Source organism: Hippoglossus stenolepis, chromosome 1, assembly GCF_022539355.2.
Source record: "Hippoglossus stenolepis isolate QCI-W04-F060 chromosome 1, HSTE1.2, whole genome shotgun sequence".
NCBI lineage: Eukaryota > Metazoa > Chordata > Actinopteri > Pleuronectiformes > Pleuronectidae > Hippoglossus > Hippoglossus stenolepis.
In genome coordinates, this window is record NC_061483.1 from 27,805,580 (window position 1) to 27,831,486 (window position 25,907).

The window sequence follows — 25,907 nt, forward strand, 5'->3', positions numbered from 1 at the left end:
TGTGGTTCAGTAACCTTAAAGCAACACGCGCTGCAAATGAATGTGATAAGTGCAGGTGCAAAGCCAATGAAACACTGTCAACAGCAAGTTTTATTATTTTCCTTTGAAATGTCAATCATAATTTAAACAATTTACTTACTCTATTTATCCTGTTATCTGTGTCCAAAGAAATTTAAGTGCCATTCAAAGTCCCCCAAATCTTGTTGCCAAAATCACCATATTTTTTAGGTCAAGTACAGGGAAGAAATAAAAGGCTGAATGTGCACAAATCCATTTAAATACAGACAAACCTGTGATGATTGAGTTTGGTGATGATGACACCCAACAGCAGCAGAAGTCAAAACTGTCACCTAAGCAGCTCCAGTAGAGTGAGCGAGAGATACTGAGCCTTTTTCCCCAGCTGCTGCAGATATGATGTGAGGAAACTGTGTTGTAATCCGAAATACTCTCAGCATCAGTATTTTAGTTTCCAAAGACAAAAATGTCACCAACGTTATCCTCTAAAATATGACATTTCAGGATTCACGCCTAAAAGTAAGAAACCCTCTTCGACAGCTACAGCTCATGAAGACAATTTCTGCGACAGTTCTAACAGAGACCATGAAAGCTGAACACAAGCCTGCAGTTGTGCTTTCAGCTCGTCATTGAACTGATTTTAAAATAGAGATACTCGTTTACCCGCTGGTTTAGTGCACAAAACATCTCACAGCTGCTTTTACAATGTGAAGCATCTCATTTCTCAGAGGCAGGCCTATTTCTTCTAAGATATTCTCACACCTGTCACTTTCTGACTGATGCTACTTTTAAATCTATACTGAAAAGATTTCATGTTTACCGCTGCTTTACCGCTTTGTTTAAAAAATGTATATAAAAATGTATTTTTGGTTTAATTTTTTCCTTCTCTAATGCACTTGTCTCTTGTTGCCACTGTTTTAATTTAGCATTTTTGAGAAGCGTGTGAAGGGTGTGAAGTGTGTATTTACCGTTATACACATGCATGGCCTCCTGCTGTTTTGGCACACACACCTCACAGTTATAAAGATGGTAAGCACTGTGCAGTAGGTGTGTGTGATGTCCGTTTTGTCTCCTTGAGGATCAAAGGCGGTTTTAAAGCATCCCTTTATCTGACACGCCATACAACCACAGCGAGGATGAAACAAGAGAAAAGGACTCTTTGCTGCGGGATGAATGCTTTAGAAATGTTCACGCAGCACATCAAGCCTTGAAACCTGGTAACATCAGTTAACGTGATTATTGTCCTACTTTACTCTATACTCTGAACATCTCCTGCTTCAATAGTTCTGGTGAGAGGCAAAAGCACCTGCTGGATATATATATATATATATATATATATATATACACCTCACCTCATTGCTGAGTTGGCAAAGCTTTTGTAAACAGTGCACAAGCCCAAATATAACATCTAAATTGTCCCCCATTAAGAAGTCATATCAGATATCTTTAAAAACAGCTCTTTGACATTAAAGTAATATACAAGCAGCAGTGTCAAACAGACAAAAAAATAAGACCTGCCAAGAAGCCGTTTGTCACAGCTATCCTCTGTAAAAGTGGATAAGTGCTCATTTAAAGCAAAGGCAACAACTCACTCACAACGCAGACCTTAGATCAAGGGATCTACTTTTTAATGTGAGCTGAGGAGCTGGATGCTGATACTGTGAGTCAGAAGTCGTCAGTGGCAAAACAAATTACTGACAGGGTGAGGAAAATAAAATCTTGAATTTACAGGTAGCGATAACTCTTGGCATTAGCTCAACACCAACTGTGAAAGTTTATTTAACATATAGGGGAAGTGTGTCTGTCAGTATCATAGACTGTATAAAAAAGATGGATGACATGACTCTTCCCCAAAAGCGAAGCCAAAGCATCTTACTCACAACCTGCTAGCTGGCTCCAGTATAGGTCATGAATCCTGCCTCCTCCATGATTTTGGATGGGACATGGATCAAACTAGAAAGTCAAAGTAGATCTTCAATAAAATGTTCTAATTTCAAAAGGTCTTATCACACTGATTTATCCTCAAGTGCAAATTTTTCTAGTACGTTTGGATTAGTTAGTTGATGTTGACCGCCTGGAATAACTCGCAATTGGTTGAACACATGCAACGATGGGACCTCACCTCTGCAGCTCCATCCCATGATCACTACTGCGCAGACTGTGCCTCCAAATGTGCAAGATGGTAGTGTCCGTATCAGGGATATTTTGACTTGGTAGTAGGAAGAAGTGGAGACATGCCATCCATCTGTATATACAGTTTCTAGTAATTACACATCTGTACCAGGTGTTTACAGAACATGTGTTTTTAATATCTTCCTGAAAAGCTCCTTGAAGGGTCCCAAGCATACAGATGTGAGATGGACAGTCACATCAGATCTGGAATGGCTGCATCAATGGAGGATTTGATGATGCAGATGCATAAAACTGACAGAATCCAAAAATGCCACCTCTCTCAGTAACAAAGATGTCGCTGTGGGTTCAAGAGCGCCGTCTCCCAGCAGCATTTGTGTTTTACTCAGTGATAAACCCATGAAAAAAAGTCAAGCGACTGGCTGCTCATGTAGCATGAAAATGAAAATAATTGCTAAAGGATCTTACCAGAACATAATCCAAAGCCATTAGGCACCAGATAGTTGTATTTCATTAGCAGTGTTCATTGGTTCCATTCTGCTTCTTGGGCTACTTGGACCCCCCTGGCTCTTCTGTCATTGTGAGACCCCCCTTAACTGACCGTAAGATCATACGGTTGCATATCAAATCAATTGCATAGTGTAGAGATGTGGGCATGAATCCGGCTTCGAGAAAATATTATACATTTTTTATGGATTCTTTCACTTTGTCCAACACCAAACCAGTGTCTCTCACACTGTTGTTTTCTATCCCCCCTCTTCCTTCCTTTCTTTTTTTCTTCCTCTGCCTTCTTCCCCTCTGTCCGCCCTGCTGCCTCTCTCATTATACATCTTGCAAATGTTAATTGTATTGTGAGCTTCTGTGATGCATATCAACCACCAGCCACTCAAAACATCAATTCAAGACCCATCATGAAAAAAAAAGGGTTTGAATTCAAAAATGGACGCAGCACGAGGACAACCTGATAACAGATGGAGAAAGAAGGAGAGAGCACAATCAAGGAGGAAAAGAGAGACGGATGACTTCGCTTGTGATGAAATGAAATTCCAATCATTGAGCAACAAGGCCACACACAGAGTGACATGTTTTGATAATCACACTGATAGTTGGCCAACTGTGAGACCCCACAATGAATCAGGCAGATCTCATGTTTAAATGTATATATTATTGAAAGTAGACGGAGGGCGTGGGGGAAAGAGAAAGGGAAGAATCAATGGAGAGAATAACAAAAGCAAAGTTGCTAGAGATGAAAGGGATGTTTGGAGTTTGAGCGTCTGAGAGGAAAGACAGAAAAACGTCAGTCTTCTCTGCATTTCGTGCCTCTCATCATATCCTAACATGGCTGTCAGGCTTCAGGGAGAATCATGGCTCGGTCGTCTGAAGCTGCTGAAAGCCAAATCAGAAATCACAGAAAAGCTCGGCTCACAGCGAAAAACCATCAAGAGCATCTCGTCTGCATACCGAGTGGCCTCGAGGAGGAGTGGGGAGGGAGCGGAGGAAGAAAGGGAGAGAAGCTTGACGGAGGAAAGAAAGCCTGTCGCGGTAAATGACGTGCTGTATGCTCTCACAGCATGTCCACAACAGAGTGAAAGCCAATACAAAGATAAGATATGTCAGTGACGGCAGTGACAGTGAGATGAGAGAGATGACAACAAACACAAAAATATACACAAGATATAAGAGAAAATAAACTGTCGTCTTTTCACTGATGCTGTAGAACTGGGATGTTTTGGATTTGACAGAATCTTTCAAAGTCCCATGCAGAGTGGCCCTGGCAGGACGTCTGATGGTCAGATTGGCTCCACTTTCATCAGTCTCAGCCGCAGTGTGTCACACTTTGTCCAGCCTCCACGAGAGACAGGCTCGTCTTCTTCAGGTGTGCTTCAGTCTCATGATAAATAAACCACTGATATTAGGTAGCTGATAATTGATAAGTTCAATGGTCCAAAGTATTTGCTCATTGTTGGAATTGTTGGGTTTTTCTATAATATGTAAAGTACCTTCAGATAATGTCAGTTATGATTTGGCAATATATAAATAAAATGTAACTGAATTGAATAGGCAATAGAAACAGTCACTACAAACAGATTAAAGGGAACTAATTATAAATCAGTCCTTACAATATAATGTGCTAAAATCTAAGTCTTGTGAAGGAGGTAGGGGTTAAGTTTACTTTTATTTAGATTCAATTCTTCTTGGGGTCTCCACATATTTTTAGACAACACTTAAATAACAGAAGATGCACATCAATATCCCTCATCCTCACTACAACACATAATAACCAACAGCAACACAAATACTCTCTCAAACTAAGCTTACAGTCCCATCACATATTATCACTAACACCCTGCGCGCTGTCTACTTCGCAGAATTGACAGTACCCTAGGAGGATATTTTAGATGAAGCGAATGAGAGGAAAAGGCTGCGGTATACAGACATGGCATCTGAGGCAGAGCAACAAGGTTGGAAAGCAATAGTTTGCCCTGTGGAGGTTTGGGTGCAGGGATCCATGTACAAGTCCTGTCCAGACCATAAAAGAAACATTGCACACTGCAGAACGCTGCAGCCAATGGCTCTGGATCAGGAGGAAAGATCCTAAATGGGCCCCTAGATGCTAGGGACATGCAACCGGGTCTGGTCAACCTGTGGTGGGCCTGCCTTAGAAGAGGGTGACTTGTGATTAAAAGGCCAAAACACCTGATGACACTCAGGTACACAACTGAAGATACTAACTTCTTCTGGTGGTCGCTAACATCTGCTAACATCAAGCCAGGGGCCTGTACTGTGAAGCAGGTTCAACCTACTCTAATTTAACTCTGGGTTAACATAGAAAGTTCGGGTTTACAAACCCTGGTTCAAACGGTACTATAAAGCTGGTTAAGCTGTTGGTCTGTTGAGTCCATGTTAACTGACTCAGAGTATGTGAGCATCCATGTCCGAGTGAATAAAGCTGGCGTTTTCGGCAGCGCAAACCTGTGCACTATATTTCACAGAAGAGGAGTGCACGTTGATTTTGAGCGGATATGAAGAGATTAAAGATTAAAAATGAACGGTGAAATGTGAAACTGTGACAGCGAACACGGTCGGGAGATTAAACACAAAATAAACACATTACTGACTGAGTATATTCGTGCTTCTTATCATATGCAGTTCCTACTGTAGAATCTCAGTATGTCATATGATTGACATGTAAGTACACGATATGTGAAAACAATGAGGTCAATTGAATTATAGTCTACATATGCAACACATTTCTGAAATGAACTTGTTACTCACTGATAATGAATATAGAAATTCTTTCAAAAAGCACTGAGGCACTTAAACTGTCTATGTATGAAGCTGTGAAGTTCACCTGCAGCAAATCAAGATAAACACATTTACACATTTTACACAGATCTTATACAAAGACCCAACGCGCTATCGATTTGACAGAGCTAAACAAAAGGAAAACATCTAAGTTGCATATTGTATAATGCATGATTCCATGAATCTCTAATGCACCCATATGAAGTTAGTATTCAGTTATCAGTCTTTACCCACCCATATAAAGTGTCATCTCTGTGTTTATCTATCCAAACATGGATTAATGAGGTCTAGGGTCATATGCGTAGAACAACAACTGAACCATATTCACTGTCCACATGTGTCAAGATGTTTATTGTAGGTCTCACATGTCAAAGACAGTTCATGGAAATAAACACAAGAATCAAATGAATTTGAAATATCTCTTCTTTCTTTTTCAACAGAGCATCTAAAACAGTGTAAACAAGTGCAGGTGTAGATGCAGCAGGTTACAATTCTAATAAAATCATCTCAGGAGAAAAACAAACTCCAGTTCATGCTGTGATATGTCTGTTTGCCCCCTTTTTTGGCACAAACCATAACGGAAACCCCCAAATTACAGTAACTCTGATTGATAGCTGTATTTTGCAGTTTGTAAATAATGTATGTAGTTCACTTTTCTGTCTCATGTACAGTTCAGGGGAAACTATTGAGCATTTAACAAAACCAAACATCTTATGTCATAAATTGCTTTAAATATCACAATAAAGAGAAGAAAATGTTTAAGGACAAAATAAAGTTATTGTGTCAGTTAAAATATGATCCATTCAAATACCTGAATATAGATGTTGCAAAATGATTGATGACATAATTTCACTCATGTTCTCATTGGGCTTTAATGGCATCAATCCTATAGATGTAGACCCGCCACTACACATATTAAAATATAGACCAAGTATTTTTTTTTTTTACTGCAGATGACTTGCAATCACATAAAAGTCTTTAAGACATTGAGAACAGTTAAAACAAGACACGTGCATCCAGCCGTTTAGTGACAGTAGGCTATCACCTGTGAACTGCACAGATACAGTATTAATGATCATGATGATATTGATCCTATATTGATCATCACCGATGGAACATATAAAGTGTCCTGATGGAGAAAAACTCAAACAACTTATACAGTAAGTTGTCTGGCAGCAGACAAACAAGTTGTCAAACAGCTTATACAGTAAGTTGTCATGGCAGCAGACCACGGCTCAAACCTAGCCTCCTTTCGTAGTACCAGTTAAATAAAGTTACTCCCTACGTCAGGCCTCAGGTGTGCAATATACAAATGTGGGTGTTGAGATATCCTGTGACCTCACAAGGTATCGGTCAGACTCCTGACCAGTGTTTCAGGAGCAGTGTGGGGAAGAGGAGCTCCCTTTATTATGGACTTTAGGCTTTTTAACTTAGTCGACCTTTACTTTCACATAAACTCCATACAACACACCAGAGGAAAGGAAATTGAAAAAGCATAATATATCTTCTTTAAAAGAAGTGTTAGAGTGGACTACCTGAGTACCAGAGGAATCAATCTGGTCTGTTTGTTGAGCCTTTCTGAAAGCATCTCGATGCCTGTGATTGATTAATCACGTCTGCAGAGGTCAGAGAGGAGAGTGGTCAGCCGCAGAGAGGAGGCACCTGTCTCACCTTTTCAGATACTGACATGAGCATTTGAACTTTTGGAAAATGTTTGCTTGGTGGTTTAGTCTGCGTTTTGTTGACATTCTGATGAATGTTGTGTAAGTGTAACACTATTTGTTGTTTTTTTTGCCCTACTATGCTGCTAAGCGTCTAGCTAGTCTGTTCCCTTATGGCAGCTTTGAGCAGCATAGGTACAAACACACAAACACACACACACATTATGAACCAGTGGCAGCCGGTGATAAAATTTATTGGGGGGGCAGTTTTTGTGTTTTTTATGTTAATCAAAACCAGACTCAACAAAAACAACACAACACACAATATGCCAATCCTGTAGCCTTCATCCAGCTGCTGAGGATTGCTAAGCCTGCCGCAAATATCTAGCCTCATTGTGTCTAAGTGACTGTGGCAACTTTCATGCCGTCTGCATTCTTCAGAGAGATATTTTAGGTCTCGCACCCCCGTCGTTGTCCACAGTTTAAAACAACAAACAGGGGAAGCAGTTAAAGACGTTACTTACACCACATCCAACTCTGTTTCTCATAACAAGATGAAGAGAAGCCCCGGCTGTAAGCTCGTCCTCATCACTTGCTGCTGAATCTGTAAATTGGGTCGGTCCTTTGTCTCTTTTTTTTCTTGTTGGGGTGTTTTTGTACAAAATGTATCGGATTTGCTGCAGTTCCCCTTGAAGTGTCCATATCTTTGCCGGTCAGCTTGCAGCAGAAGTAACTCAGTGAGACAGCATCGACCAATCACATTAGATTTGAAAAAACCTAAATCAATACCTAATTGCTGTAAACAAAAGTGGGTGTGTCCGGGGTGCAGAGAGTGGGTGGGGGGAACAGACAAGTAAACATGTGAAAGTGCAAAATAGTAATAATAGGCAAGACAAATAAAATAAATTGTACATAATATACAACCTTTCCTATAAATGGAATTTACGAATTAAAATACTTAAGTAAAATGTAGTGGCACAGGAAGATTCTATAAGCTTGTACATTGTATTTGTGTATTTGGACATATATATCATATCCAAGTGCCTCAATTGATAACTCCCATTTCAGGGCTTAACATTAGAATAAACAGCCTTCTAAAAATTCTTCTTTGAACATTAAATATATATATATAATTCTTGTAAATTTAGTGCAGTAGGTTAAAGTTAAACAAATAAGTAATTTTTCAAACTTTGCAGGATGTTTACAACAGACAGTTGCTGTTCACTTTTCTATTCCAGATGGGTTTGACTGTCTTGCAGGGTTTAGTTTACAAACCATTTGATCATCTGACTTCTTGTGGTTTCCTGCACCATCAGACACATTGTTAGTGATGTTACTGTTTCTGGATGTTTCCCTTGGGATTCAAAGTGCCTTCACACACACAGTCGCTTGTTACCCACTGCTATTGTAAGTTTATCTAAATTTTTCCTGTTCGCTCTTGTCCCAGTTAGTACTCGTGCAAACCCAACACTTTGCTCGTCCACATTAAAAGCATTCAGCTGGTGAGCTTTTATTGTGAAGCTGTCGCAGGAAACAAGACAAGTATTCGTCTCAGACGTTGGTGCTGACAGCGACTGTTCATTAAAAAATATACTTTCCAAAGTAGACAGTAGTAAATTTTGGCATTGTTTTGACAGCCGATGGTTTTTAATATTACAGGGTATAATGGAGTGAGAAGCGGCAGCCGCAGTGAGCTGTGAGATGAAGAGCTGCAGGTGACGCTTCGCAGAACTCGTCAGCAAGGTACCAACATTACTGTAGCCTGCTGTTTTTGTGGAAAACTGCATGAAATCAGAATGAATTGTTTGTGGTGTAATGGAAAAGAGATTATTATTGACTGACTGAGTTTCACCACAATGTAAACAGATACAGCAGTGGCCTCTGACAGAGCAGCTGCCTAAGTTGTGTGAGCTACAATATTCATTTGTCATACCTCACAATTGTAAAGACTCCAATGTGTGGTTCAGAGACACTCGATTTAAAAAGCTAAAAACAGTTGACCTTTATTTAGGCTGGGCAGAGAAAAGCAGGTGAGGATAAACGGGGAGGGAAGACATGGAGCAGGAAGGCAGGAGAACCAGAGGGGGAAAAGGGCAAAGGAGAAGGCTAAAGGCTAAAGTCGAAAAAACAAGCAAGAGGTCATAAGAGGCGGGAGAACAGGTAAGTGAGGCCGGAAATCTGTGGCTGCGAGTGCCCAGTACAGTGTCTGTGAAAATGGACTAGAATATACAAAGGAATATAAATGGAGAACGAGGAACGTGAACTGTGGCATCCTCCCACAGTCCAAAGACATGTAGCCACAGATACCTTGCCCGTAGATGTGAGTGTTAAGGTAATTTGTCTCTGTAACCCTGTTCAGACCTGATAATAACATCCCTCCTGAGTGAACCAATCACATGTGGTTAGCACTAAATACAGATCTGAATGCACTTAGATGCGTCCTGAGATCTGTCACTAAGACCACATTTAGTGTTGGGCCGGGGCATGTGGCCACATTCCTATCAATGTGTGAACACAAACGTGTCTAGGGCTATATATAAAGGACCTCCTACTCAGCTGACGTCCTCTGAGCCAATACAGTTTCACTTCAAATCAAACGTAGTTTTACACTTCTCAGTTTACACGTGTTGATTTTGTTGTAGCCAACTTTACAATATCAAAACTGACCATGATATAATGATTTAAATGGGTAAAATTCTTCTTCATAGCTGAGCTGCGTGCTGTGCATTCATTCATTCAGCCCGTCCTGGCTCCATTCTCTCTAGCTCTCTCTCTCTCTCTCACACAGAGAGGCAAACTCAGACTGGGGAAAGACAACATAATTTTGTATCGTATGTGATTATTTTCCATATAGAGCGAGGAAGTGAGATCCCATCACAAGTGGTCACAGGAGACACATTCAGGATGCATTTTAATACCAGATGTGAACAGATAAAGTTAAAGCTATCCACTTGTGAATGGATCTCTCAGACAGATGTTAAAACCAGGTACGAACCACACCACTTGCCCAATATCAGCTGGGATTGGCTACAATCCTGCCCCACAACCCTCAAAGTGACACTGCAATAATGGTTGGATTGATGGAAGAGGTGAGTAGGTGAGCAGGACAGAGTCAGGTGGCTGGAAGGTGGGGAAGGCTGGTGTTACTGGAGGGCAGATGGAGTGACGGAGCCTGAAATGACACGAGTTATTGATTCCTGGGAAAGGCACTCTGAGGATGAATGAACAACTGAAAGAGCTGTGACATTAAACTGCACATGCTGTTACATGTGCCACAACATCCACCAATACTGAGTTCTCCCACAAACACACCAATCACTAATCACTAATGTCACCATGCTAGCATATTGTCTTCTTAAACAGAAGATTGTATGTATTTACATTTAAAACATCCTTAAAAGGAAGTCAGGTAATCCAGTGGGGCTGAGACTGAATTAAAATTTCATGAAATTACTATTTACAAACTCGGCCATGCATTTCACATAAAATCCCAGGTTGGGTTATGGGCTCCAGGCAAAATGTAATGAAGCTGGTCATGTTTACCTGCTATATGTTGTGTATGTGATGGGAACTTCGAGGATAACCTGCATACAATAACCGGGGGAATTGTGGTTTAGTGGAGACCCAAAGCTCATTTTTGCCTCAGGGCAAATCCCCATCAAACTCTGGAGAAACTTCTTTGGGTTATGAGATCAATTTCATTAATCACTATCTGTATATGGATGGCATGGTGGTGCTGTGGTTTGCACTGTCGCCTTACAGCAAGGTTTCTGGTTTGAATCCCAGTTCAGACTGGGTATGGCTGGCTCCCCCAAGGTCTAAAAACATGCAGATTGAGGTTAGGTTAATAGGAGACTCTAGATTTACTGTAAGTGCAAACATGAGAGAGAATTGTCATTTATTTGTATATGTCGACCCTACAATGTGCTGGAGACCTGTCCACAGAGTACCATGCCTCTATCCCAATGTCTGCTGGGATTGGCTCCAGCCCCAACTGCAACCCTGAAAGGATAAGCGGTATATATTACTCTGGGTGACAATGTGTCATTGTAGTGAAGCCTTGATGTCAGGATTTTTTTTTGTTTTACAGTTAAAGTAGTACCTAACCTTTTTGCTGTTACAAAGGAAGTCAGATTGTCTCTTGTGACTCCCACGTTCACTAACTTCATGTCAAAAACCCAGCATTGTCACTAGGTGGTCCAATTACATCCTCATCTGCCTGAGGCCATAATAAGGCTAAAATTCACAATGCTCCAGATCACTTTCAGTCCTGGTGTGTGTAGCACCGGGCACATTTTGTCATCACTTTGCCCTCATTTACATTTACAAACAGTGTGTGATCAGACTAGACAGGCCATCAATAACTCAATAGAGCGCAAGAAAAGGTCATAAATCATTGTGAAATACAAAACCATGTCTAAGAGTGTGCTTTCCAACCTCGATACCCACCACACTGCAGCTTTTCATTTCAACTCACCTCGACGGATATGATTTTCCTGTTTGGTTAAATCTGGGATATTTATTGCAAGTATTTGACAAGTTTCTGAAATCAAATATCATAGGCCCTGGTTAAAAAGCAAAGTGATAAGGTTGTACTGCAGCAGATCAAACAGGGGAGGATGTGATTGGGTGTCTTCATTAGTGAATGAGACAAAATCATGTTTTAGTCAAAACTGTCATTCCCCCCAAAAATGACCCACTTTTTTTCACAAGCCCCTCCCCAGTCTTTAGTCTTCCAATATTCATCTGTCCTCCTTTCCCCAAATGCTGGTCCTCCTCCACCTTGGCTCTTCATTAATACATGTTCATGATGGCACCGCCTCGCTCTCTCGGTCCCAGGCTGTTTGAGAACGACGCCTCTTGTTTGTTGATAAGCGGTCTGGTATTGGTGGCTTCTGTTAGCCAGCAGCCCACAGCAGCAACCCAGCTAATTAAAGAGTGCTAATGAACGACAGCATTAGCATATGAATAAAGGCTCCCGCTCTTTCTGCCCGACTGCCTGGCTGCCGAGTTGTCCGTGACGCCGCGTCTACGGCAAACCATGCGGAGCCAGGCAGTCCAGAGGAGAAAGGGGAAGGACGCAGACCAGTTCAGAACACATTAATAATCTTTTCGATAACTTATTTTGGTCTCAACAATTTCAAGAAGCTTTCTGTAAAATTCCTTCAAGTTCTGTATTTACTGTTAGTGAAAGGGTACATGTATGTCAGTGTTTCGATCAAGTATTCGATCAATCTATGGTCATATGGGAGGGGGGTTTCCCCACCCAGGGGGAACCACTGTACATGGTTATGAATGACATGTCCTTACTTAATCTCTTTCTTACATATTGCTGCTTCATCCACATAAGCTGTATTAAAACTGAATGTCTATCATTGCGCTGTGTTGTGGCTTGTGTTTTATATGGATAACTGATCTATGTCGGGCAATAGCTTGTACAGATTAGTTGGGTAACTATAGAACATGAATATGTTATGTTGAAATGACAATGACATGGTCACGTGACTCGCGTCTTAAACATTGTAGTGGATGCCCAAGAGTCCCCTGAAGTGATCTACTGAGAAAACTTAAGAAACATAGCACACAACAGAGAGAGACCAGGATATGTGTGTGTGTGTGTGTGTGTGTGTGTGTGTGTGTGTGTGTGTGTATAGGATAGTAAGCGTGAAAATGTGTAAGACACACAGCAAAGGTCTGGGTCTTAACTGAATTCTATTGATAAATTCAGTATCAATATATTTGCCATTTGCCAAATATATAAATTAACAACATGTAACAGACCCTGCAATTAATTTGTGGAATTATCCAGAACAGAATAATCTCAGAATCCAGTTATACATTATAGCAGGAAGAAGAAGTCTCATAAAAATGAATAAAGAGGAAGCCTGAGTTTGTCTGCAGTTCCTCTTCACATTGTTGCTTGAAATAGAATAATTCAAGAGCCCGCATCACAGAGTGAGTATACAGTGAATCTCTATTGCAAGGTTTTTCACAATTGCTGTTTCACAAAGCCATGGAGACTCATTGACTCATTATGCGATGCACTTCTTTTTACAACCTACGGTGAAGAGCCCAGCTGGTGCACTGGGGACTAACCCTTTGAACCTGCATTGTACCGCTCTGGTTGAGCCTTGGCCCACTGTGAATTTTGTGTCAGATTTGATGTAAGCCTATTCATTGACATCTAGTCGCGTAAACTCTTTTTTCAACTCAGGAATGTGTGGTTAATATCTCTAACTAATGCTCACTTGGGTTACTGTACGATCACATACAGTACACCTCGATTAAACCAATCTAGTTTTGTTCAGTCATGTGTGTTATACCTTATCACAATTCCCCAGCATGCAATGGTGCCCAAGGCTATCTTGATAATTCAGTGGACGGTGAGGCATCAGGGTTGACTGCTGTACATGAGTCCAAAATCAAAGAATAGATGAACATGTTTTTTAAATGCTCCCGGCTCAAACCCAGTTAGTGGTGGTATGAAGGAACAGAAGCAAATATGAGAAAAGTAAAACACACCTACCTGGTTCAACTCAAACCCACGAGCCTGGAGGATCACAGAGCCCAAGCAGTCTGATGGACCTGGTCAGAACAGTGATTCATTGATTGTGGCTCCTTATTTTATTATTTTTTAAAGTATTTTTCACTGGTCCACTTTTCTTAAGCATTTGGAGGCCAATGCTGCGAGGACAGGGAACTACAAAGACTGACCCATAAGTCCTGCTGAGAGGATGGACAGTTTAATCATCTTCTGCATGATTCTTGGCATAAAGCTAGAAGGACATAAAAAAAAAAAAAGTATGATAAAACACTGAATTAATTATCCACTTTAATTGTGTGTTATCCAACTCCTATTCTCTGCGGGCATAATTAAGATGTGTTTATTTGGACACAGTTTGCTCTTCAAGGAGGTAACACAGCTAATTGGTATTATGCTCAAGTCACACGTACATTGCAATTAGATCAACTAGCTGCTGCTGCTGCGGAAGCTACAGTGTCGAGCTGGCATCTCCAATTACTGATTTAAAAGATAGAAATTAGGATATATTAATGGATTTGTAAATGCAATACCATTTAAAGGGGGAGAATCATGGGAATGTAACTTGCCGCACAGTCTCTTGGGGAGAGGGGGCTGGTGAAAAATTCAATTGGCTCCTTCAACCACAATGCACCTCCTCCCCCAATCAATTCCACTGATAGTTTCAATGATGTATCTCGGGTGGGTAGGATTAGAAACTGGTTCATTGTCTACCTGATGATGTTGCATATTTACATCCTTCATTAACACATTATGGCCAAAACACCCCAAGGAAGTTTTTTTTTCTTTTCAATAGTGTGATTAAAGGATGATCACTTTCTGTAGATAATAGAACAACTTTTCACTTACTTTCCGTCAGAAATCATAAAAAATGTCTTGCCCCCACAGTACTTTAAAAACTGCAGTCATTGTGGGTGGGCGTCATGTTCTTTTGGAACAGACTGTCAGTCAAAGGAAGTAGGATTTCTGAGCACAATGTGATGCGTACTTAGAGCAGTCAGGGCTTATCTTTAGACTAAAAAGGCTCAAAGTCAGAGTGAAACAATAATTAGAGGGTTATTATCCTCCCTAATGTGATGCATTGCAGATTCATTTTAAAGTGGATTACTCAAAAGTGGTCGTGGCTTATCAAACAACACACAATGGAGAGCCTAAAGCCCACTTCGTGCTTCTGCGTTGAAGCTAAGCTGTAGCCTATGCGTAGACATGTACCCTACGCAGAGCCCTATGCTGTACCCTGATGTGTACCTCCTCAAAAATGTAACTACGTGTCGAGGCTACACAGACCGCAAGAGCTGTGATTGATACGCTTGGTAGCATCACATCTCTGGCAGACTCGCCACCATTTTTGTATTGAGTTGAAGGAACGAACATGGATGACGTCTTTCTTTTCTTCGTTGCAGTTCTTTAAGACAACCTAATTGCTCCTTAACTTCTATCAACACTTACTAACATGTCATTGTAAATAGAGACGCCAGAGATTTTGTAAATAAGCGTACCAGAAACCGGAAGACACTCAACGCTAGCATAGAAACTCTGCTGCACCTAGCGGCTCGGCGGTGTAATTTATATTTACACACATCTACGCACAAGTATGAATGCTCTGCCCCGTGCATAGGCTCCGTGCGTACCTACAGCGTAGCTTCGACGCAGAAGCATGAATTGGGCTTAACCCTGAGCTCATTGCCGGCTATTAGCTTGATTCAATTGTTAATTGAGATTTTTGGTATTTTGGTAACACTAAGAGTTTACCTGGGGTTTACTGTCTTTAAATGAGTATCAGCTTTCCCTCAGATATAAATTAATCAATTTGAAAAAAAAGATTTTTTAAAGAGGAAACATGGGGTCTAAACAGACTCCTCTGACCTATATCTTCTACCAGTTATAACTTACAAGTGTGGTGGCAGTTTCTGTTTAATAATGATACTCTATTGTATAATAATACACACATAACATTGTCTCTAGGAAAGTTCAACTAAAACACCTGCAGGTGGGCTCACCCCACACAGCCACCTAGTGTGACGTGTACAGAATGAGCACAGAGCACAGGAGAATCACTTCACTTATACAATCAGAAGCCCCTCCCCGCGAGGAGCCAAAAGGTATTCTTCAGCCTCTTGATGTTTGACCAGGTTGGGCAGAGTTCCTGTCTCAGATCTCCGTCTCAGACCCCTGGTGTGCCTCTATCTGGTGTGAGACAATCTGTCTCCGAGATCCCCTATCTAGATTTACAACATCAAAAGACTCCAGTCCTGTATACAATGCAGAGTTCCCCTCACCCATCTCTATCAGACACACTAAGTAACACCCCTGCAGTGAAGCATTTGCTAAGACACACATGTGGGGGCCATAAACACTTATAGTCCCCTCTGCAACTCTTGTAAGTCACAGAAACACATTTGTTATCTACTTCTTCTAAATACATATCTGTTCTTCTATTAAACATTACACAAATGCAAAATCTGCCATTACACAAGCTAATAATTTTAAACTGTTTATTATAATTAACGTTGTTAGCTAAAATCATTCTTAAAAATGTACACATGCCCTACATTCAGGATGAGTCATTAAGCTTAACATATTGTTTTATCGAAAGAGAATACTGACAAAAATGTTTGATTTAATTTCTATAAGATATTTGGCAGAAATTAAGACACAACTGACCATTTAACACAGGGACACGAATTTCAAACTTGATAATATATAAATATATCATTTTTGGGACAGCTTCTATAAAATACTGAGGTGTGTCCGTCAATCCGAAGGTCGGTGGTTTGATCCCCGGCTCCTTCACTCTACATTCCGAAGTGTCCCTGGGCATACTGAACCCCAAATTCTACCTTATGACTGAGTGAATGTATGATAGAAAAAACACTGTGCCTTGAAGTGCTGTATGAACGTATGTGTGAATGTGACTTCTACTTGAAAGTGCTTTGATAAGACTAGAAAAGCTTTATACAAATTCAGACTATTCACCATTTTTACTTCCCTGACTTCATGTTCTGTCTCGTTAACTCAGTATATCTCTCAACTTATCAGTGGCAACAGCCTTGACCATGTACTCACCAAACCCAGTCTCATTAATCTGTGTACAAATAACACAACTTCACACTTTTTAACTGTGCACATGCAACTTCTTCACCTAGTTTCGTGTTAAATAGTTAGATTTAGGCACAACAGCCATTTGGTTATGATTAGGTCAAAATTGTGGTCTGGGTTAAAATTGTAAAATGCTGTTTAACAACAATAAGACGTTGTGGTGTGCTGGTCAAAATGTTGTGATGATCAAAAGGCCCCGATGTGATGCAACAAATGTCTGCTGTATGATCTAGATGCTTATCCAACTTTACTAGTTGCCACAAAGTCTGTAGCCATCCAACCAACACACACCAACTTTTAATAAGACAAAAATCATCTTGTCAAATTAAAACAAAGTAACATTATAGTGACGCCATCTGCAAAGCATCACATGGACACGGACACACACAGGCACCCACACTTTGCTCCTCCAGCTGCAGCTTTAATTGACACACGTAATACAGTCAGCAACAAATGAGCAACTAATTAGAGCACAAACCCCATAGAAATATCTGCTGAAGAAATCATTTGTCACACCACAAAATACATCTTGTCATTCGCTGTGTTTGGCTAGAAAGCAAGTTTTATTTTCTCTTGTTGCTGAAATGTGTTTTACTCCTTCATTGCTCGTCATGCCATCTTCATCTCGGAGCAGTTAAAAACACAATCAGGCTGGGGGGAGGGGGTAGGAGACATTTCCAGGCACTGGCAGATTTAGTTTCAAAACTGATTTCCGGATGTGCGGTTAGATTTTTTACAAACCTCAGGAGCTGCCTGTATAATGATTGAACCTTTGGTGTTTGTCAACAATGTTTTCAAGAACCATCCAAAGATTTTATGGATAAAACATTTCCTTTTAATGTTCACACTGAGACAATATTGAAAGAAGCAACAGACTGATTTATTATGAGAATTAAAGACAGAAGTGGAAAACCTCTCTAGAGTTCAGCCTATAATACACTGACACACATCACAAGACTTCTCCTTGAAGATGTGATTTCTGTTTGCTTGATCTTTGCTTTCAAAATGTCTGTGCCTGGTTTAGTTGCACAGGTGAGGCTCTGCATTGTAAACTTATAAAATCTTGTCAAAGACATTTTTTCAAATGAATTGCAAGTGTATAAACAAATGTAATGAGCCCATAGAGGACAGGTGAATGGACAATGAACTTGGAAGATGCTTCTGTGTGTAATAAACATGGTTATTGGGAGATTGCAGTACTGCAGTTAAACAGTGAGTCTTTCACTTTAAAATGGATCCAGTCCTCCTCTTGAGACTGTGTTAATATTTAATGCAAATTTAATATCACAGACTCGTTTTTACTTTTATATAGCTCCAAAAGAATTCACAGTGCAGACTGAAGAACTTTTGCCCATATATTAAACTAAACAAGGCGATAGAATAACATCTGGATGGCGACGGCAGCTGTTTAAAGTTTTGATCGCCCCACTTTGAACATCAGAGCTCCTCTGTTTTCTTACATATCTTGTGCTTCATCTCTCCACAGGCTTTGTCTGGCTGTGCATCAGGGATTTAGTCGACCCCCCTTCCACACTCCGCACCCCTGCCCCAACCATCACCACCACCGATCGTTTTTTTGAAAACGAGCAAAACGAGAAGATATCCCATGATCTATCTTCACGATAACGACCAGACGATACTGCAATGTTTATTACCATGGTAATGAGGAGCCACACTTAGAGCAGATAGGGAAGAATTTCATTAATCGTCGCCATGGCAACTTATCTATTTGCTGTATAAGAGTTAGAAACAGTTGTAGATACTGTTTTTTAGGAAATAATTTCAAAAGCATGAAGCAGCGGAAGAGGGGAAGACGCCGTGCTCATATTATGATTTATTCAGTGGCTTTTTCCAAATGCCTTGCTTTTCATACATTTATTTTTTATTCTCAGAATGACAATATGACATTAATTGTGCGTAACTGGTATAGCAGTGTGTGTGTGTGTGTGTATGTTTGTGTGTGCGGAGCGAGTGTGAAGACTTCCAAGTGAAGGACAATACAGATCAGGATCAGTCTTGATTCTCGGGCCACTATCCTCCTTAAGAAAAGAGCTTTGTTGTCCCATTGTATGTATCATTCCTTGCACATAATGCTCTTACTCCTCTTTACAGATAACACCTCTGCTCGGCTTTATCTCCTCCTTTCGTCCCGGTTCAACTCCTTAACCCTTTAGAGTCCTCTCATCATCCTTTTCCCAAAAACTTTACTCCGCCTCCTTACCTCTGATACCACCTCCCCATCCCAGTTCCTCATAATCTCCTCTCTTCTTCCATCTCTCCTTCTTTTCATCTTTTTCTTTTTTCCCTCTCATCTGCTTTCATTTACTTTTCTTTCACTTCTTCTATACCTCTCCCCATCATTGTGAATCCCCTCTATATGCCACACATACACCCATACTTTTTGCTGATCTTTTTAATCTTCTTAACCCATTTGCATATTCACGCTGTAATTTTCCTCCCAGGTTGCATTTAAATAATACAAATCCAGTCTATATTTGTCAGTTGTGAGACGATCCTATATTTATGAATATAATTGAACACATTCCAGCCGTTAGAAGATGATGCCAAGGGGGGCGTAAGAACAAGGAGTCACATCTGGAGGCCCACTTTACTCAACCTCATTTATTCTCCTCTGAAACCGGAGCATCGCAGTGAGAGCCAGAGTTCGACGCCTCACTGCTCATGTCTGTTTTTATTTTGTTGTTGTTGTATTGTTTTTGGCGTGTTTCTTCGAATAAGTTCATATTTCCATCCTCGACAGAAGTACACATGGCTTAATGTCCGCAATTTTAGATTAAAAAATAGATAATTATATGTCTATGTAAATAATACTCGCACATTTTTTACTGTAGCAAGAATATGGCTGAAAGCACGTATGTATACAGCCATAAGGAACCCTATCTTTCCCCCCCCCCTGTTTACTTGGCTCAGCATGTCAATAATACACGAGACTGGGCTACTTTGAAAAAGCAGCACAATGAGTAGTCTATTTGTTCTGCTTTCATATCATTGTTGAGATGTTTTGGACTAATGTGGCAATTGTCTGACATGAGCAGCACGATTATTCTCCACCAATGGACGAATGAGCTTTCAGAAATTATAAAGTTGAGCGTATTATATTATTTGTGGCTCTGAAAGTTGGATTTATATACTAGATCTTTGTTTCTGGCTGAGGAAGGGGTGAGTAGACAATGTGTTAATTTGAGTATTAACATTAGGAAATGATAAGATTGATGATGTGTTTTCATCTTTCTTAGATGGGTCCGGATATGCACCTTAGCTGTCATTTACTGGCCTGGTAACCTACAGCTAGCGAGGCTCTGCTTTTAGTTAATTTGTTTTCACGGATGCTTCGTCCTAGCAGTTCTCCGTCTCTCTGTTCCTTCCTCTCTAAGTGGGTCAGATTCATTAACTCATGAACCACTTTTAATTCTCCTTCTGCAGTTAAGAATGGAAATATTCATCACTGTGATGAATCAATCAAATAAGCACCTGTTGTCTGATGACATTTGTGATATCAAATGCGAGGATGAAAACATTACAAGTTTTCATGCATACGTGTGTAGGTCTGTCTCTCTCTCTCTCTGTCTGTGTGTGTGTGGGTGTGTGTGTAATCTGAGGGGAGGTGGAGAAAGCATAACCCTCAGAGATTGTGATTTGATATGTATCCTTTGAAGCTGTGTTCTTGTAGTAACTGTGGATAATTGATCCATGCCTTTGATTCTAGCTCCATGTTTCTCCACGGGTGAAAAACTTCATTCATGAGCTGTATGTGAAATCAACGAAGGGAGAGGACCTAATAAAAGCTTTAAAGCCGACATGATGATTGCCCTCAAAAGAAAAAATTCGAAATCATGAATTAAATCTCCAAAAATGTGTGCACATACGATCACACGCTATGAAAGACACATGCACAGACACTTTGAGAGATGAGGGCCTTGACAGTGCTACAGCAAAATGACCCAAGGAGCTGCACTGGTGTGTGCAAGATGAGATATAATAATAACTATAAAACATTAAGACACTTGCATTATCAATGTCATTTAGATTTGTTAACAAAATATTAAAGACAAAAATACATCTTCTACACCATACAGCTTATAGTCTGCTGTCGTCTATCAGCGGACGAAAAGAAAGGTTTAGCAGTTTCACTCTTTGTGTTAAGAGACCCGAGTATCAATCACAAGACTTCATCAGAATTGTGACTCAAATAAAAGTTATCTCTGCTGCTGAATGTGGGTGTGGGTGGTAGTTGTGGTCACTTTCTAAGAGCTTAGGCTATTGTTGTGTTTACGAGACAAGAGGTGAAAATACTTCCTCTGAGCATGCTGAGACCAGCTACTTATTATTCTGACTTAAAAAAAAAAGAAGTGATAGAAATAGAAGCAAAGCTATAGAGTTAATATTGGCGTTGCGTTCCACCACTGAAGACCTCTTGGCAAATTTGTTTTTGCTAGACTGTAAAGTAAACAGCTGTTATTGATAATGTTAGTTATGTTGTAACAGCAAAAACTTAGATTACCTTTAACCATAGGCAAGGCCATTTGGGTTTGCCAGGGCCCGTATGGGTCTTCTCTAAAAGTGGCCACTTCCACCATAGTGGATTGTGGAATGTGTGGGCTATTCAATATTTATTTTCTAAAAGTATTAGGAGTAATTTTCTTAACCAAAACTAACATTTTACAGTGCTTTGATGCCGACCAAATGATTTATATTTAATCATCTGCATTTATCCTTTGATTGTTGAACAGGAACGACTGTGCTAACAACATGTTGTTACCAGGGTAGAAATTTCTCTGCAGTGCCTCTAACGTGAAGTTAGCAAAAGAATCGTCCTCTGAAGGAAAGCGATCAATGACTAGGATGAAAGGCGGTCAAGGCAAACCTGAGGCAACTGTTGGAGTGAGAGAATTTTACTAATATCCTTGATAACCATAGCTGTGCTGAAATATCCCCAAACCGCTATTAAATCAAAACAAAAAAACTCAACGGAGTATTAAATCAACCTCTTTGCTTTAGTTTTAGGCTTTATATTAAATTGTAATCAATGTACTCCAAAATCTTGTCTCCTATAAATCTTTTCTTCCCTGTGGAGAGAAGGCTATTTGCACTTAGAGAAAATTGTATGTACAAGAAAGGGCTGAATGGCACACACATTCTGATATGTCACTGAAGAATGAATCTGTTGGTATGATTGATTCCTGCGTGAGCCTCACTGTCAAGGTGAATTATGTTGGTGAGCTATCACACAAAGTCAGTTAAAAGAGAAGTTAAGTTTACTGACTCGACTAAACCAGAGAAAAATAACATCCTCTCCGTCCCACTACACATCAGCTAATGTCTGTACAGTTGGTAAATTGGCTGCTTGTGGCAAATTAACACAGAGTGCAAAAACATTTCATCCTTCAAAAATGCAGCAATAAAGTGAGACAAAGCTTTGCTTTCAGTGTGAATGTCACTGTTGGGTCTGAATGTCTGAAGGTAAATGTTATGTGTGTGGCCCGTTTACAAAATCACAGACAATGCATTGTGCAAACCTCTACAACAAAAATAGCTATTGACTAATGCAACTTCTGTCTTGAGGCAGATTTGAAAACAGAGGTTGACTAGATGCAGCATGTCTCAGCTTTCAGTCCTGACCTGAGGAGCCTAACCCCAATTCATATGAGACAGGCAGGGCTACATGGGAGAAATAAAGGATTCAGTTGGCAGACAGATGCATGATGACACCCAGGGTACGTGCAACTCTGCAGCAAGGTGTTAAATGGGATTCAAGCGATTGTATGAGGACCATAGATCGGTGTGTGTGTGTGTGTGTGTGTGTACGCTGTATGAACTTGATGTATTGTATGCGGTTCAAACCCCTGCTGTTCCTCCCCCAACCTCCCAAAACATGTTTCTTTCAGAACACACACCAATCTAGACAGAGATTGAAGAGCGATCAATAAGACACACACATCTACAAACAGGAATGTACAAACACAAACATACATGCTGACATGCACACACAATATTATACTTACTCTAACAGGTCCACGCTTCATACACACACCTACAATGCACATTGATGCAGTGGGAAGAGTAGAGTGGCCCCTTGACACTGATCTACAGTCAGCGATTCATTACTCCTTATAATGAGTCAGGTGAGACGGCCTCTCTCAGAGCAGCTGCCCTCCACACCACTGCAGTGCTGCAGCAAATTGCAGTAAATCCAACGCAGCTCTCACAAACACAGACTTACACGTCGAAAATATCTCTCCTTCTATCACCTTATGCGTTGTTTGTTCCCTTTAATCCCAATGTGTGTGTGTGTCTTCCCCCCCACACGGATGGACACATGCTGCACTGGGTTTCAATATTGACAAGGCTGTAATAGGGTGGTTAAATTGGTGATCGTCTTCAGAGGAGGTGACTGGTGATCCACATCCTCTTCATCTGCCTGTAATCACTCACTGGGGAAATTAACAGATGAAGACGCTCAATGGGAGAGACAGAGAAAATATTAATTTATTGCATCTATAAGGGTTGTGTGGTCACAGGCACGCACACACACATACACACACACACACACACAGGTTAAGATGCATAATAGTAACAGTGACATCATTTTACAGTTATAGCACAGAAACCGTCCAGCCTCAAGTTGAAGTGCAGACTACATTTAAGATTTGTTCACTTGTTCACAGTAAGAGATTCAAATTCATGTAACACACATTTATAATTAAATATGTGTGTTTATGTTTGCTTCTGGCTCAGGATCTTTATATGCTAAATTCTTTAATTCAGGCTGTCATGCTTCTGATTACATGCTACACCCCCATGTAAGACAATTGGATGATACACAGCAACCACCGGCAGTAAATGGGAATTGCACAGCAGGAACATTGCACGTGTACCAATCCTGCATAGGTAATTATGTGTAAACTAGGATTTGGCAGGAAGAAACTGGCAAGTATGTTAACGACCTGTGGGTTCAGCTCAGAAAAGAGAACCAGTCTGTGCACCACTGACATTTTACGAAATGTGATGCAGAAGCATTCTTTCACTTGAAGATGAGTTTTTACTATGCTAAAGTCAAATGGCCTCACATGTTACAGAGTAATAATGTCCCCACATAAGGTAGGCTGGAAACAGATTGTAAAAAGTTACTGTGGAAAGAAAAATAATTACAGATGTAGTGGAGGAAATGAGTTGCCACACAGGACACGATTACGTTATTTTTTTTTCAAACATATTTTCAGCAAGGACACAGATTTGCAAGCAGGGTTTTGAACAGTGAAGGTAATAGATTCTTTATTTGCTGCACTCCACTCCTCTTGGAAAAATATAAATAGGGACAGAAAAACATGGCAGTGGACTCTAGGTATACACACACACACAGACATAAAGGGCCGATACATACCCTGCATATGCGCTGTATATAGCATCACATCAGGCAATGGTAATTTCATATTGTTTACATTATTTTATCTTGTGATGATGCCATTTTAATTGGTTCATCTAAATGAGCGGTAGATGGTGTCTCTAATCTCAATGGTTACAACAGTGAATGCATTACTACACTATGATATCACTGTGTTTCCAATTAGTTATATAGATTGTGGTGGCCGACTATATTTGAATTTTTCCTGCCACAGTTTCATAATGTAGCAAATATTTCTACACCTCTCATGATAACATAAGAGATTACTAACTTGCCATGTGCAGTCAGACCTCATAGTTTCAGCTGCAGTTGAGCAATGTAGTTCTTTCTCTCACATGAGACCTTATCTTTCATTCTTCAGTCTCTGTACCTGTCACGTGGAATCGATTGCGCATGAGAGTGGCCTTTGTGCGCCGGCACATGCCCCCTCATACCGCCTAAGATTGAATTTGTTCTGTGGGAAAAGCAACAAATGAGTGCTTATCCAAAAACCAGTGCATTTTTTACAGACACTTACATTGCACAGAAGAACAACCCTGCTCCAGATAAACCCAATTACAAAGACAGCACCAGGACAAATGCTCATAGGAGATGGGAGCTCACACATTCTTTTCGGTGGGTCAGTTGAGTGACCACAAAAGCAAGGCATGTGAAATGGCTAAATTCTTAATTCCAATGCCTGTACGTTACTGTAACAAACTCACAAATTGCTGTGCTCTCAGTCACTCTTACAGTATTTTGATGTAAATGCGAAAGAAATAGCAAATATAATGTTTCCAGGCCTCTGAACTGCTGCCCACATCTCTGATTGTTTCAGCAACTAAAATAGATCTGGTGTCACACCACTGAGCCAAGCAGAGCTTTGTAGGAATGTATACATCATTCTCCTTTGCCAGAGCCGGAGTGTGGGCGAGATTGACAACTCTGTACAGGTTGGTGTAGCGCTACATACCAAAATGACAACTCCTAAAAGAGCATATGCCTTTAATAAGCATGCTTGTGTGTTGAGTGAAAATTGTGAAGATGCAACTTAAACATCAGTCAGTGCTAATTTGTTACAGGAAATATTTGTAGAAACCCCAACAAGTATGTGCAAAATTAAATCAAAATTCAGCTTGATTAGTTACTGAAGATTCAATGTGTAATATTTTAAATGATTAAACTACCAAGGCCATTAATACTTAATAAAGCTGATGGCACAACACAGAACCCAGACACACGGTAAGACGGAGAGAGACGTCGGATAAATTCTACATTTAATAAGTTCTTCGACTGTTTAAGTGCAAGACAGCTAAAAGCATATTTTTCCCTGATCTGTGTGAAAGCTCAACTTTAGTTCCTCATTTAATGAAACACCCTCCGGATTTGACTTTTAGGGACACCACGCAGTAAAACACAAGGACGTTGCTGGATTCATAGTCTTCGAATTGAAATGCTCAAATAAGCTAAACTGAGAGAACTATTATCACATGAATAAAGGAGAAGGATCTGGATTTTTGATTTAAGATTTTCATAAGCTAGAGCCAAGGCTGACCGTAGAAACAGATCCTGTCTGGACTTATAACTGATAAATGATCATTAAGAATTATGAGCATTTCTAAAAGCCAAAGCTTTTCTGGCCTTCGTGGAGCACTCACATTCACATTGGAGGCTTTGAATAGGGTGATGTCATGCATTGCAGAATTTTAAGCGGCAACATAGACACCAGCCAATCAAATTGTGTTTGAACAAA